Raw genomic sequence first — 13534 nt, 5'->3', positions numbered from 1 at the left:
GATATGGTGAAATATTGAATGAAAAGGGTGAAAAATCTATGCAAAAACTGGAGGAACAAGGTATAAAGATGAATTGGTTTTCATATGTGCAAATACATTCACCGTATGATAAAGATTCTAAAACAAGGTTTTTATGATAAATTAACTGATTAAGATACGATTTTGACAGGTACTGATGAAAAGGTGATTAAAAAATTGTATGGATATTTATTAGAAATTAAACTAGAGGAAGAACAAGTCAAAGAAACAATGATTGCTTGGGGGAAGAATTTTGGATATGGGATTGATCTAGAGAAATGGCAAAAATTGTGGTCTCAAAATTATAAAATGACAATGTCAACAGCATATAAAGAAAATTTGTATAAGATGTTTTACAGGTTGCATTTCCCCCCAACAAGAATAGGAAGAATGTTCAAGAACAAATCTGAAAAATGTTGGAAATGTCATCAGGTACCTGGCTCATATTACCATATGTGGTGGACATGTGCGGATGCCAAAAAATATTGGACTAAAATCCACACATGGTTGTAAAAAATGACAAAAAAGTATATAGACTTGAAACCAGATATATATTTTATTGGGAATTTTACCTGAAATATATAGTAAAGAATTGAAATATTTGATTGTAAATGTATTAACAACTGCTATGATCGTATTTGCTAAAAACTGGAAAAATGAGAAAATACCAACACAGGAGGAAGTTATTAAGAAAATATTGGAATATGCTGAAATGAGTAGATTGACATTTGAAATCAGAGAACAAGAAGATAAACTGTTGTGACTCTGGAGTTGGAATCTGTTCCATTGGCAGATGTGAGCTCAAGCGAAGAGGTAATGGCAGTAAATTATGAGCCGGCTCTGTTGAGCGATTTGGATTGTAGTCAGGATGAGGAAATGGATGTAACTAGGAGGGATGAACCTGATTTTAAAAGAGCTGTCAGGACCTTCGACCTCCTCTGATTCTTTTCTTCTGGCTGAGCAACAGCCGGGAATAGCTAACCAGGAACACTTGCGAGACTTTTCTAGTGGGGAGGAGTCTTTGGAAAGAACTTGGCTAGATGTGCGTAACAGACATAAGTTGAGGCGTCAATCACAATTAGGAAGGAAGTGTTGAGCCAGTGACTAATTAAGGAGATTAACACGCCCTCATAGTGGATATAAGGAAACGGCTTGGCTGGCGAGCTTTGCCAGAAGCAAAGTGATTTATGGGAGTGAACACACGGAGAGAACTCTTTGAGGCTTTGGGATTTATATCCACGTCAAGTTTGCCGGACAGAGTTTGGATTGCTGAGGACTGGAAAACCTTCCACAGTCCTTTTGGAAAGGTTTACTTTTTGGTTTGTGAACTTCTTGTTTCGTTTTGCCCTCCTGCAATTAAAGGGGAGACATAACAATAAACAATTTTATAAAATTGTTTGTCCAATCTTTTCTTGAAAACCTCCAGCAATGGAACAACCACAGCTCAGGAAGCCAAGCTGTTCCATTGATTAATTGTTCTCACTATCCAGGAATTCCTGCTTAGTTCCAAGTCGGATCTCCCTCTGATGAGTGTCCACCCATTGCTTCTTGTCCTGCCCTCAGGTGCTATAGAGAATAATTTTGCTCCCTCTTCCCTTCAAATCCTTCAAGTACTCAAAAACATGTCGAATCCTTCTTTTTCCTAGGCTAAACACACCTAGGTCATCGTATGATTTGTCCTCCAAACTCTTTATCCCCTTTGTTTCTTTTCTTTGCATTCTTTCTAAGGCCCGAGTATCTTTTTTGTGTCATGATGACCAGAACTGGATGCAGTATTCCAAGTGTGGCCTCTTTAGAGCAGTATAGAGTGGTACTATCACTTCCCATGATCTTGATGCTGCCCCTCTGTTGATGCAGCCTAGGACTGCATTGGCTTTTTTGTAGCTGCAGCACACTGCTGACTCATATTCACACCGACTAAGATTGGACTTAAGCATAGTACATAACATCATATGTTTGTCAGGATTCCAAGTGATGACATCCACTTAAAAAGAAAAAAACAAAGTCCATCTTCAAAAAAATATTTCTTTTATTTAGGAAAGCATCAAATTGGCAAAGTGCATGGTAATTCTGGATCTGACCCAACCCAGAATTACCCCACAATATTACAAGTTAGAAACAGCCCCCAAAAGTCACATTCTCCAATAGAAGTAATTCAATGTTGCTTGATGTCATAAATCTCCACCTCCAGGGCCCAATGTGGCAAGCCGAGACCCTTCCCCCCATGACTTTCACAGAGAAAGTAAGAAAAAGAATATATACTAAGGCTAACTAAAATGGCTACAGGCTGCCCTCCCTCATTGAAAAGAAACCCCTGCAATGACATAAAATACACAAAGATTGAAATTAGGTTAAACGCAATCATGCAATGCACATTTTAACCTCCTCTGCCACCCACAAAATTTGGTTTTGGCTTAAGTGGATATTTTTCATGGAATTTCCCCACCAATCTATAAGCATTTACTTTCCAGCTATTAACCCAAGTTGCTTGTGAAATTGGATAGCCTTTCCAATAAATTAAATATTGTAACTTCCCCCTGAAAATCCTAGAATCCAAAATGTTCTTAACTTCATAATGTTCATGCCCTGCAATGAACAAAGGCTTTGGGGGTGCATGTTCTGTTGGCCTCAAGGAAGAATCAACAACCGGCTTTAATAAACTACTGTGAAACACCGGATGTACCTTCCCCAATAACCTAGGGAGATTAAGTTTCACAGTTACTGGGTTTATTACTTTAATTATCTGAAAAGGCCCTATAAATTTTGGAGTTAATTTTCTAGAAGGTAAATGTAACTTTAAATGTCTAGTTGACAAATAAACTTTATTCCCCACTTTAAATTGTGGCTGCTGGGAACGGTGTTTGTCAGCTTGTATTTTTTGGATCTGTGCTGCCTTTTTCAAAGCCTTTTTTGTGTTTTCTCAAGAGTCTTTAATTGCATCCATCCGCTCAGTTACTGACAATTCAGGCATGGGAACAAACTCCATCCCAGTATTGATTTGGAAAGGTGTTAACCCAGTACTACTATGTACATCATTATTATAAGCAACCTCTGCAAACGACAGCAAATCAGCCCAGTTGGTTTGTTGATAATTTACATAACATCTCAAATATTGTCCAATAATTTGGTTAGTTTTTTCAAACAGCCCATTGGTCTGTGAGTGGAAAGCTGAACTCAGACTTTGAGAGGATTGCTTGTATGAATTCCCTCCAGAATTTTGCAGTGAACTGAACCACTCTATCTGAAATGATTCTTCAAGGCACTCCATGTAATCTATATCTATGATTCACAAACATTTTGGATAATTTCCTGGCTGATGGTAGAGCTTTGCATGGAATAAAATGAGCTTGTTTGGAAAACAAATCCACTACAGTCCAAATTACTGTGTGCCTCCCACTGTCAAGTAAATCTACTATAAAATCCATCCCTATCTCCTCCCAGGGCTGGGATGGCTCTGCTACAGATTGTAATAATCCTGGAGGTTTTCCAGGTCTGGTTTTCCTTGTGGCACAAGTGACACAATTCTTTACATAATCCTCAATGTCTTTCTTCATTCTTGGCCACCAAAACTGGCATTTGACCATGTGTAGAGTTTTTAAATGTCCAAAATATCCTGCTTGTTTTGACTCGTGACTTTTTGAAGTGCATGAAGATGTGAAGTTTTTGGGACATATAGTTTAGAGCCCTTCCATGCTACACCCTCCCGCACAGTTAATGACTCCTTATTTTCTTGATACCAAGTATCTGTTGTTAATTCGTTTTGCAACTTCTTAGCGATTTCAGATTTGTCTTTGATTTTTTTGGTTTGGGCTTGTGCCCCTGTGATTACTTGAACTGTTTCCTGAGAAGATGGTGGAATGATTGGGTGAAATACTTCTTGCTTACTATCAGATTGGGGTTTTCTAGATAGCGTGTGTGCTAATATATTCCCCCCACCCTGGGAGGTACTTCAATTGGAAATTGAACCTTTTGAAGTATTGAACGCATCTAATTTGTTTAGGAGACAGTTTCCTAGGTGTTTTTAGACCTTCTAAGTTTTTATGGTCTGTTCATACTTCGAAAGGAATGTTACTGCCCTCTAAAAATTGTCTCCAAGTTTGTAAAGCCCAGCGGACTGCATAAGCTTCTTTTTCGCATACAGCCCACTTTCTTTCTGTGTCTGTGAGTTTTTTGGATGTTTATGCATAGGGTTGTAGATCTCCATTGTCATTCTTCTGGAGAAGAACTGCTGCCACTGCTACATCACTAGCGTTGGCTTGCAGTATAAAAGGCAATGCCGGGTCAGGGTGTTTTAGAATGGGTTCCTGTATGAAATGCCTTTTTAGCAATTCAAAAGCTTTTTGGCATTCTAGAGTCCATTTTAAGGGTTGTCCAGGTTTTGTCTTGGTTGCCCCCCCCGCTTCCGGTTTTCAATAGTTCAGTTATTGGTAATGCAATCTCTGCAAATGAGGGGATAAATTGCCGGTAGTAGTTAATAAATCCCAAGAAGCTTTGCAGCTCTTTGCGATTTTGGGGGGGTTGCCAATCCAGGACAGCTTTCACTTTAGCTGGATCCATTTCTATCCCCTGATTTGAAATGTGGTAGCCAAGATAATGCAATGATTCTTTATGGAATTCGCATTTGTATAACTTTACATACAGCTTTGCATCTAAAAGTCTTTTTAATACTTTTCTCACTAACTTGATGTCTTCTTCTAGAGTTTCATTGTAAATAAGAATGTCACTCAAGTAGACCAGAACCCCTTCATACAAATATTGATGTAAAACTTCATTCTTGAGCTGCATGAAGACCCTTGGGGCTCCTTTTAGTCCAAATGGCATTGCTCTGAACTGAAAACTGCCCAAGGGGTGTTGAAAGCAGTCTTCCATTCATCTCCTTCTCTGATGTGGATTCTATAATACACTTTGTGGAGATCTAATTTGGTAAACACTTTGCCTTTTGCTAAGTGTCCTAACATGTCTTTCATGAGCAGTAGGGGGTATGTGTTGTAAATACTCTGGGCATTCAGGCACTTTAAGTCAACCCAGGAGCAAACCGCCTCCCCAATCTTTTTTTCTTTAAAGAGTATGGGAGCAGCTACTCTGGATTTTGCAGGTTGGGTGAAACATCTGGCTAGGTTTGTGTCTATATAGTTCCGTAGCTCCTTCATTTCCTTAGGAGTCATGGAGTACATTTTTGGTTTTGGTAATTTTGCCCCCGCTATAGACTCTATGGCACAGTCAGTGTTGTGATGCGGGGGTAGCACATTGCATTCTTCCTCACTGAAGACTTGCACCAGATCACGGTATTGGATTGAGATTTTGGGAATCCCTGGGGGTTGATCAGCCAATGATACTGTTCTATCCTCCTGGCTTTTCAGTATTTCTGGGCTGACAATTTGGCTGTTATCTTGTTCAGGAGGTGGCTCAGGACCAAGTGCTAATTTGATTCTCCTATAGCCACCCTCCCAGCTTATATTTGGCTGCCATTTGTCTAGCCAGACAAGACCTGGGATTACTGATTGGGTCATCTTTGGGACTACTATGAACCTGATTATTTCCTAGTGTTCCCCTATGGTTAGCTTTACTTTTTCGTTGACTTGCGTAGATGTATCATGGATCCACCTACTTGTTGGAATCAAATGGGGGTAGTTAACATTTTAGTTTCTATACTTAAACTACACAGACTCTCAGGACTGATAAGGCACTGTGAACTACCAGTATCAATGATATTGTCTAAGGGGCTTTCTAAGCCAGTTAATGTCCCTTCAAACAATTAATGTCCCTTCAATTTTAAAAGGTAGAATGGCTCCACTTACCATTGGGTCATCTTCTTCACTGTCTGCATCTTGCACGCTGGGTACTCCTGATGCCAGAGTTCCCTCCCCTGTTGTTTGTTGGGGGTTGGGGACCTCAATGGCTTGGCACACAAATTTGCTTTTTTCAGGAGGTTTTCTAGGTGCCTTTTTCCATTTAGGGGGAGCGGCTGCTCTCCCTTGAGGTACTGGGGCTGGTGCTAAGCATTCTGATGCTTGATGCCCTTGCTGACCACAACGGAAACATTTTGTGGAGGTTTGGGGGGGGCTGCTGTTTGACGTCCTTCCCCTTGGTGTGGAAATCCTTTGCCCCTGCCTTCACATCTGATCACAAGCTGTTCCAGCTGGTCAGGTAGAACTTCAAAGGTTTGACTGCATACTGCCATTTGGTATTGCCATTCAGCCAGCTGATTGTGGTCTCCCATAGGTCCCATGGGTCCTGTTGCAGCTCTCCACTCTAAGATCGTGGCTCAAGACTCCCTGGGTGCCATTAACAGCTGATCGATGAGTGGGTAAGAAAGGGTTGCTTGGCCAAGCAGGTCTCTTTCCATCTGCTGGATACTTGTGCTTCGAGACCACTCACATGGAGATTTCAGGCAGGCCCCTAGCTGGCATGCAATATCCTCCATGATGGCCGTTATTCTGATGGTCTCCTGGGGAATTCTTTGGGAGGCTTGCTGCTCAACTGGCAACTTAATACAACAGCCCCTGCAGAGTTTGCACTCACGTTCCAGTGCCCCTGGATCCTGTCCTTCTGCCATCTTCCCTGAGTCTTTACTGTTACCCAAAACTCCAGGTAAGCAGCCAGGGCTCAGGACCCTGAATAATAACCCTACTCCAGTGTGGCATTTGGAAAAGACTGAGCTGAAGTCTTCACTCTGGTCCATGTTTCCAGCGGGAACACAGACCTTTCCTATTGGCTGATGCCATTTGACAGCTGGCTATAAAAGGGAGCTGTCAAACAGTATCAGCTGCTGTCCGCCAGCTGGCTGTCTTGTTAGCACGGCAGCTGCAGCAACCCTTTATTGTTTCAATAAAGTAAAAGCTGAAGTTCATTCTGTGTTCGCCTCAGGTTATTCCGTCGCTCTACAACATCCGGGATTATGGTTTTTGTCAGATCCGGAACAATGTCAGGATTCCAAGTGATGAAATCCATTTAAAAAGAAAAGTACAAAGTCCATCTTCAAAAAAGATTTCTTTTATTGGGGAGAAGGTGGAGCCACGTTGCTGCGATACAGCTGCAATCTTGGGGCTCTGAGATTGCAGCTGATATCTTCGCCTCTGGTCGGTCCTAATGGACCTAAACCGTCCCGTAGAGACGGTGATAGTAAGGGGCGCGTTCTGTTGATCCCAGGGACATTGCAAAGTCCCTGGCTGATCCAGAAGAAGCCCTTTTACCATCGGCGGAGAGGCAGCCCCTTTGGCTGCTGAAGCTGTGACAGCTCCGGAAGAAAGAGGCTGAAAGAGAACGTGCATCGGCTGGTGAGAATTTTTTTTTTTCTCGGGGACTCAAGGACACTCTAAAATGAGAAGAATCCTGTAAGACTTTGGACAAAAACAGATGGAACTGATTTAGCGGCGATTTCTTAGAGAGAATGTCAAATTGAGGCTTGGCTTTTTACTTTTACTTTTGCTTTCATTGAACTTCCATTGTGATCTAGTAACTGTAACTAGACTGGTTTTTCCTTTTATATTCATCTAATTTTTCTTTCTTTTTTCCCCCTTTTGACTGTTAATAGTTTTTTTTTTTTAGAATAGAGGCTCCCTTTAGTAATTTTTTTTTAAATATATATATATACATGTATATTTCCCTCTTTTTACTAGGCTTTTTTGGGAAAGAAGGGGGAGTGGATTAAAGAAACTTTGTAACACTGCCAACTAGAGGCTTGAAGATACTTTATTGAAAGTTGAAAGAGCTGTGAAGGAATCCTTTCTCAAGGACACTGGAACTTGATTAGATAGAGGGAAGAACACCGGAGAATGTTTTAACAGGTGTTCTTTGGAACTTCTATTATTGAGTACTTGAAGTTTGGCTTTGGAACTTGTGGAGAAGCCATAATAAGAGCCTTGGATAACTAAATAAGATGCAGTGTGCTTTCTTTCTTATCTTTCTTTAGCTGTTTCATCCCTCCTCCCCAACCCCACAATATTTTGTAATATTTGTATATCTATTTTCTTTTTCTTTTGTTTGACTTTATTTTTAATTTTTAAACGTACTTTTTCTTTAAAGGGAAAGCCTCAGAATAGTTTTTCTTTTTCTTTTTGCTTATTGGGATTTTTGCCTTTTCTATTTTCTATTTTCATTTTTTATTTATTTTTATGGTTATTTTTTTTTATTTTTTGAGACTCTACAATTGGACTAGGGTGTGAAGAACCTGAAGAATTCTTTCTTTTTCCTTTTTTTTTTTTTTTTTTGATCATTGCTTTTTAATATTAATATTAAATATTAAATATTAATATATATTAAATATTAATATTTAATATTAATAATATTGGGGACGAGCGGTCTGCCACCTCCAAGTGGTGTCCCCTGGATGCGCGGCCGTCAAACGCTGACCGTAACTGAGAGCAGACCCTCCGGCGACAGGCCCACGCGACAGGCCGGCTGGAGTACTCAAATGCCGCATCAACATGATGGAAACGTCCACTACAAAACACACGTCCAATGCTACCGCGTTCGGGGAACCGACGGGCGCAGGAGACCATTGGCCTGCGCCAAAAATCAACGAAATGGTCCACGCGGAAAGCACGGCCGTGTGAAAACGCATAGCGGGGAACAGAGGACTGCCAGACGCTCAAGGTGGCCACCTGGAACGTGGATTCGCTGACTGGACGCTCGACCGAGATCGTCAGGGCCATGCGGGACAGGAAGCTGGACATCTGCTGCCTCCAGGAAACTCGCTGGAAGGGCAACAAGGCTACGACTATAGACGGCTACAAGATCATATACACCAGCTGTAAGGAAAACCGCGGCGGTGTAGCTGTGGTTGTCAGTCCAAGCTGGCAAAGTTCCGTCGCAGAAGTTGCGCGCCTCACAGAACGACTGATGATAATCGTCGTGCGCACCGAGAGGCAGCGCCTACACATCTTGTCCGCCTACGCCCCTCAGACCGGATGTCACGAGGAGGAGAAGGATACCTTCTGGGAACTGCTCGACATCCAACTCAGGCAGATCCCACACGAAGACGACATCATCATCTCGGGCGACCTGAATGGTCATGTAGGGCGGGACAAAAACGGACACCAATGCCACGGTGGGCACGGCACAGGCGATACGAATGAGAATGGCCAGAGGATCCTGGACTTTGCCGACTCCCATGATATGACCATCACGAATACCTGCTTCATTAGGCGAGAATCTCAACTCCTCACCTACCATAGCAGAAACGGGAGCCACCACACACAGATCGACTACATCATCGCATCGACGAAGAGCCGCTAAAACGTGCTCAACGCCAAGGCGTACCGCACGAATCGAGCAGTCAGCACAGGCCGCTGATGGCGAAGATCAGGATCAGCAAGCCCAAGACCAGGATTGACAAAAGAAATGCAGACCAGCCACGAATCAAGTGGTGGAACCAGAAGAAGATGGCGGGACCCCTCATCAAACCGGAGCAGTTCCCGCAGATGGTCGACGGGCCACAGGAAGCGTGGTCCATGCTGAAGAGCACTGTTCACACTGCCGGCTGCCAACAGCTTGGTTGCACCAAGCCAGGACGGAGACGCATCGAACGAGATACATGGCTCTGGACACCGGAAGTACAAGATGCCGTACACCTGAAGAAACAGCTCTACAAGGCCTTTCTTCAGGACAAGACCAGCGAGAAGCTCTGCGAATACAAGGTGGCCAAAAAGGCAGCCAAGAAAGCAGTAGCGACAGCCAGAAGCTCCCACTACGATGACATCTACGAGAAGCTGAACACGCGAGAAGGCGAGAATGAGATCTACCGCCTAGCCAAAAGCAGACACAGGAAGACCCTGGACATTGACCAGTTTCATGGGATCAACGACGAAAGGGGAAATTTGATCGTCAACCCCAGAGACGCTGCGGAGAGGTGGCGGCAATACTGAGAAGATCTCCACCGAGGAGTTCCCACACCCACGAACCCCGCGAGGTGACCCAGTTGAAGGCCCAGTCTCAGGCATTTATGCCAGCGAGGTCGCCGACGCCATCAAGGCCATGAAAACGGTAAGGCAACAGGACCAGACGACATCCCTGCCGACTTCTGGAAAAAGGCACTACCGGGCTCGGCATTGTGGCTGTGCGAGCTGTTCAACAACATCGTCTCCACGGGAAAAGTGCCACACGACTGGTACCGCAGCACCACTGTTCCGATCTGGAAGGGAAAGGGCAGCCCAGCGGACTGCTCCAACTACAGACCGGTCAGGTTACTGTCACACACTATGAAGATCTTTGAACGCGTCCTTGATAAGCGCATTCGGGACACCGTCGACATCAGCGTCAACCAGGCTGGATTCATCAAGAACACCGGCACCACCGACGCCATCTTCGGTGTGCGGATGCTGATGGAGGCTCACAGAGAGAAGAAAATCCCGCTCCACACCGCCTTCCTAGACTTGGAAAAGGCCTTCGACCGAGTCCCGCACGATCTCATCTGGTACGCACTGCGAGACCACGGCGTGCCTGAGCTGCTCGTACAATGGGTCCAACTCCTATACAGATGTCACAAAAGCCGTGTAAAAGCGGCAGCTGGGATATCAGAGGAGTTTAATATTACCGTCGGCGTACACCAGGGCTCTGCTCTCTCACCACTGCTGTTCATTCTGGTGATGGACACAATTACACACGACCTGTACACGCCCGCCCCATGGACGCTGCTCTACGCCGATGATGTGTTCCTGGCCAACCTGTGCAAGGCTGAACTAGAGCACCGAGTCCAACAGTGGCACGACCGCCTCGAGCAGTTCGGGCTCCGGCTGAACCTAAAGAAGTCCGAATACCTGACCACTGACAATGAAATGACAGGCTCCATCCACGTGAACGGGCAGGAGCTACCGCGCGCCTCCACCTTCAAGTACCTGGGAACTACTCTTGGGGAAGAAGGCCTACTACAAACTGAGGTGGCAGCCAGGATCAATGCAGCGTGGGGCAAATGGAAGTCCGTCACGGGCGTCCTCTGTGACAAGAAGATGCCGATGCGCCTGAAGGCGAAAATCTATAACTCTGTGGTGCGCCCCGTGGCCATATACGGCGCAGAGTGCTGGCCGACGACCAAAGAAGTCGAAAGCAGACTCCAGATAATGGAGATGCGAATGCTCCGATGGTCGGTAGGCCTCACCCTACTCGATCGCGTCAGGAACGAAGAAGTGCGTAGACGGTTCAACGTCGTGCCCATCCCCACGGTCATGAGGCAGTCCCGGCTACGATGGTTCGGCCACGTGAGCCGCGCCAAGGAAGAATCCATCATCAAATCTGTAATGAAGGTGACTGTCGGAGGAGCGAGACCGCGTGGTAGACCTAAACAACGCTGGATGGACACGATCAAGGCCGATCTAGAGATCGCAAAGGCAGACCCGATACACGTGGCAGACAGAGAGGTGTGGAAGCAGTACTCAAGGACATTAGCGGACCTCGCCCGAGCGCGAGACAAACGCTGAAGAAAAAGAAGAAGAATTGCTTTTTAATATTATTGGGTATTACTCTCTTTTTCTTTTTTACTATTCTTAATTTTTATTTTTGAATCATAATTGGCCATCTTACAATAGGATTAAGGTTTAGAAGAACCTGAAGAATCTCCTTCTTTTTTTTTTCTTTTTAATCTTCTTTTTCTCCTTCTCTTTTTAATCCTGGACTCTTTATTTTTTATTGGCTTTTTTAATGTTTTTCTTCTTCCCAATTGGATTATAATTGGCTACCCTACTGATTGGATTAAAGGAGCTTAAAGATCTTGAGTTATTCAAATGAGTAAGAAAACTTTACCTTCTGGCAGTTCAACTTCTGCTCCTGCTTCTCCATCAACTGGAGGACGACTATCAATAATGGCGAAGCAAGATAAAGTACAAATGGATCCAGCGATGATTATACAAGGAATACAAGAACTCAAAACAAGCATTGACCAAAGAACAGAGAGTATTGAACAAAGAATTGCAAAGACTGATGAAAAAATTGAAAACTTTCAACAGATGATGGCAAAACAGGAGGAGAGACTCCAAAAAATTGAGGAGAAAGATAAACAAAGAGATGAGACAATTGGAAATATTGTTAGCAAATTAACAACGGTGCAACAAGATGTAACTGGGATGTTGAAGTGGGAGATGGATAGGTCAGAATTTTATCTCAGATTTCAAAATATTGAGGAAGAAAAAGGACAGGATTTGGTGGCTGTAATGATAGAAATTCTGGCTGGAGCTTTGGAGATAACAGAGGAAAAGATGATGGACGGAGTAGATGAGATATATCGTGTTTTCACAAGATATGCAATGAGGAATAAGCTACCAAGGCAGATCCATGTCAGATTTACTAAAAAGACTATTGAAACACAAATATTACAAGTTGCAAGAGATAAGGGGCTGAAATATAAAGGTAAGGAGATTATGGTTTTAAAACAAGTCCCCAGAAGAGTGAGAGAGATGAGAAGAGAATATCGATTCTTGACCAAAAAATTATTGGAAAAAGATGTGAATTATAGATGGTTGATCCCAGAAGGATTAATGTTTATATGGCAAGAACAGAGACACAGAATCGACTCAATTGAGAAAGCAGAAATATTCCACAACGAATTTTTTGGAAGAAGAGAAAAAGAGACAGAAAAAGAGACCTTTGCAATTGAGCCTCAAAAAGACCAGATGAGACCGGGCAAAGAAGAAGGTGCGGTAGGTGGACAAATGGAGACCAAAGAACAACGTGAAGTAAGATCCACAAGAACTGTTAGACCTAAATATAAAACATAACTATGGAGGAAAAAAAATTGATTTCTATGAATATAAATGGATTGAACTCTGCTATTAAAAGAAGAAAAATCTTTCATAAATTAGAGAAGTTAAAATTTGATATAATTTGCTTACAAGAAGTACATATTAAAAAACAACATCAACGATTATTGGTAAGACCAAAACTGGGGAAAATTTTTACTTCCTTGACTAACTGTAAGAAAAGAGGAGTGGTCCTGTATATTAAAGAAACTATTGTAGCAAAATTGGTTTATACTGATGAAGATGGAAGAGTATTAATGGTTGAAATAGTGGATAACAATATAAAAATATTACTTGTTGCAATTTATGCTCCGAACGATAAACAAGAAGAATTTTATAAAAAGTTACATATGAAATTAATTGGACTGGACCATGTCAATATAATTATGATGGGAGATCTTAATGGAATTGTAGATAATAAATTGGACTATACAGCGACAGCATTAAAACAAAATAGAAAGACTCTCCCTAAATCCTTTTTAAAATGGTAGATGAATTAAATTTAAAAGATATATGGAGAGAAAGAAATGGTAAAACGCAGCAATATACTTTTTATTCAAATAGATATTTATCATGGTCCAGAATAGATATGATTTGGACCTCATCAGAACTAATATCTAACATTCAAGAAATAAATATAGAAAGCGGGTATATGGGCAGACCATAACCCTATGACAATTAAATGGAAAGGACAAAGAAGAAGATCTAGATGGACATTAAATAACGCTATCTTAAAGGAAAAGACTTTACACAATGGATGGACAAAGAATTGGCCTTCTTTTTCATTG

This window comes from Pseudonaja textilis, chromosome 2 (assembly GCF_049901715.1).
Source record: "Pseudonaja textilis isolate UNSWEBS1 chromosome 2, rPseTex1.2, whole genome shotgun sequence".
In the NCBI taxonomy this organism is placed as follows: domain Eukaryota; kingdom Metazoa; phylum Chordata; class Lepidosauria; order Squamata; family Elapidae; genus Pseudonaja; species Pseudonaja textilis.
This window is presented reverse-complemented; position numbering follows the sequence as displayed.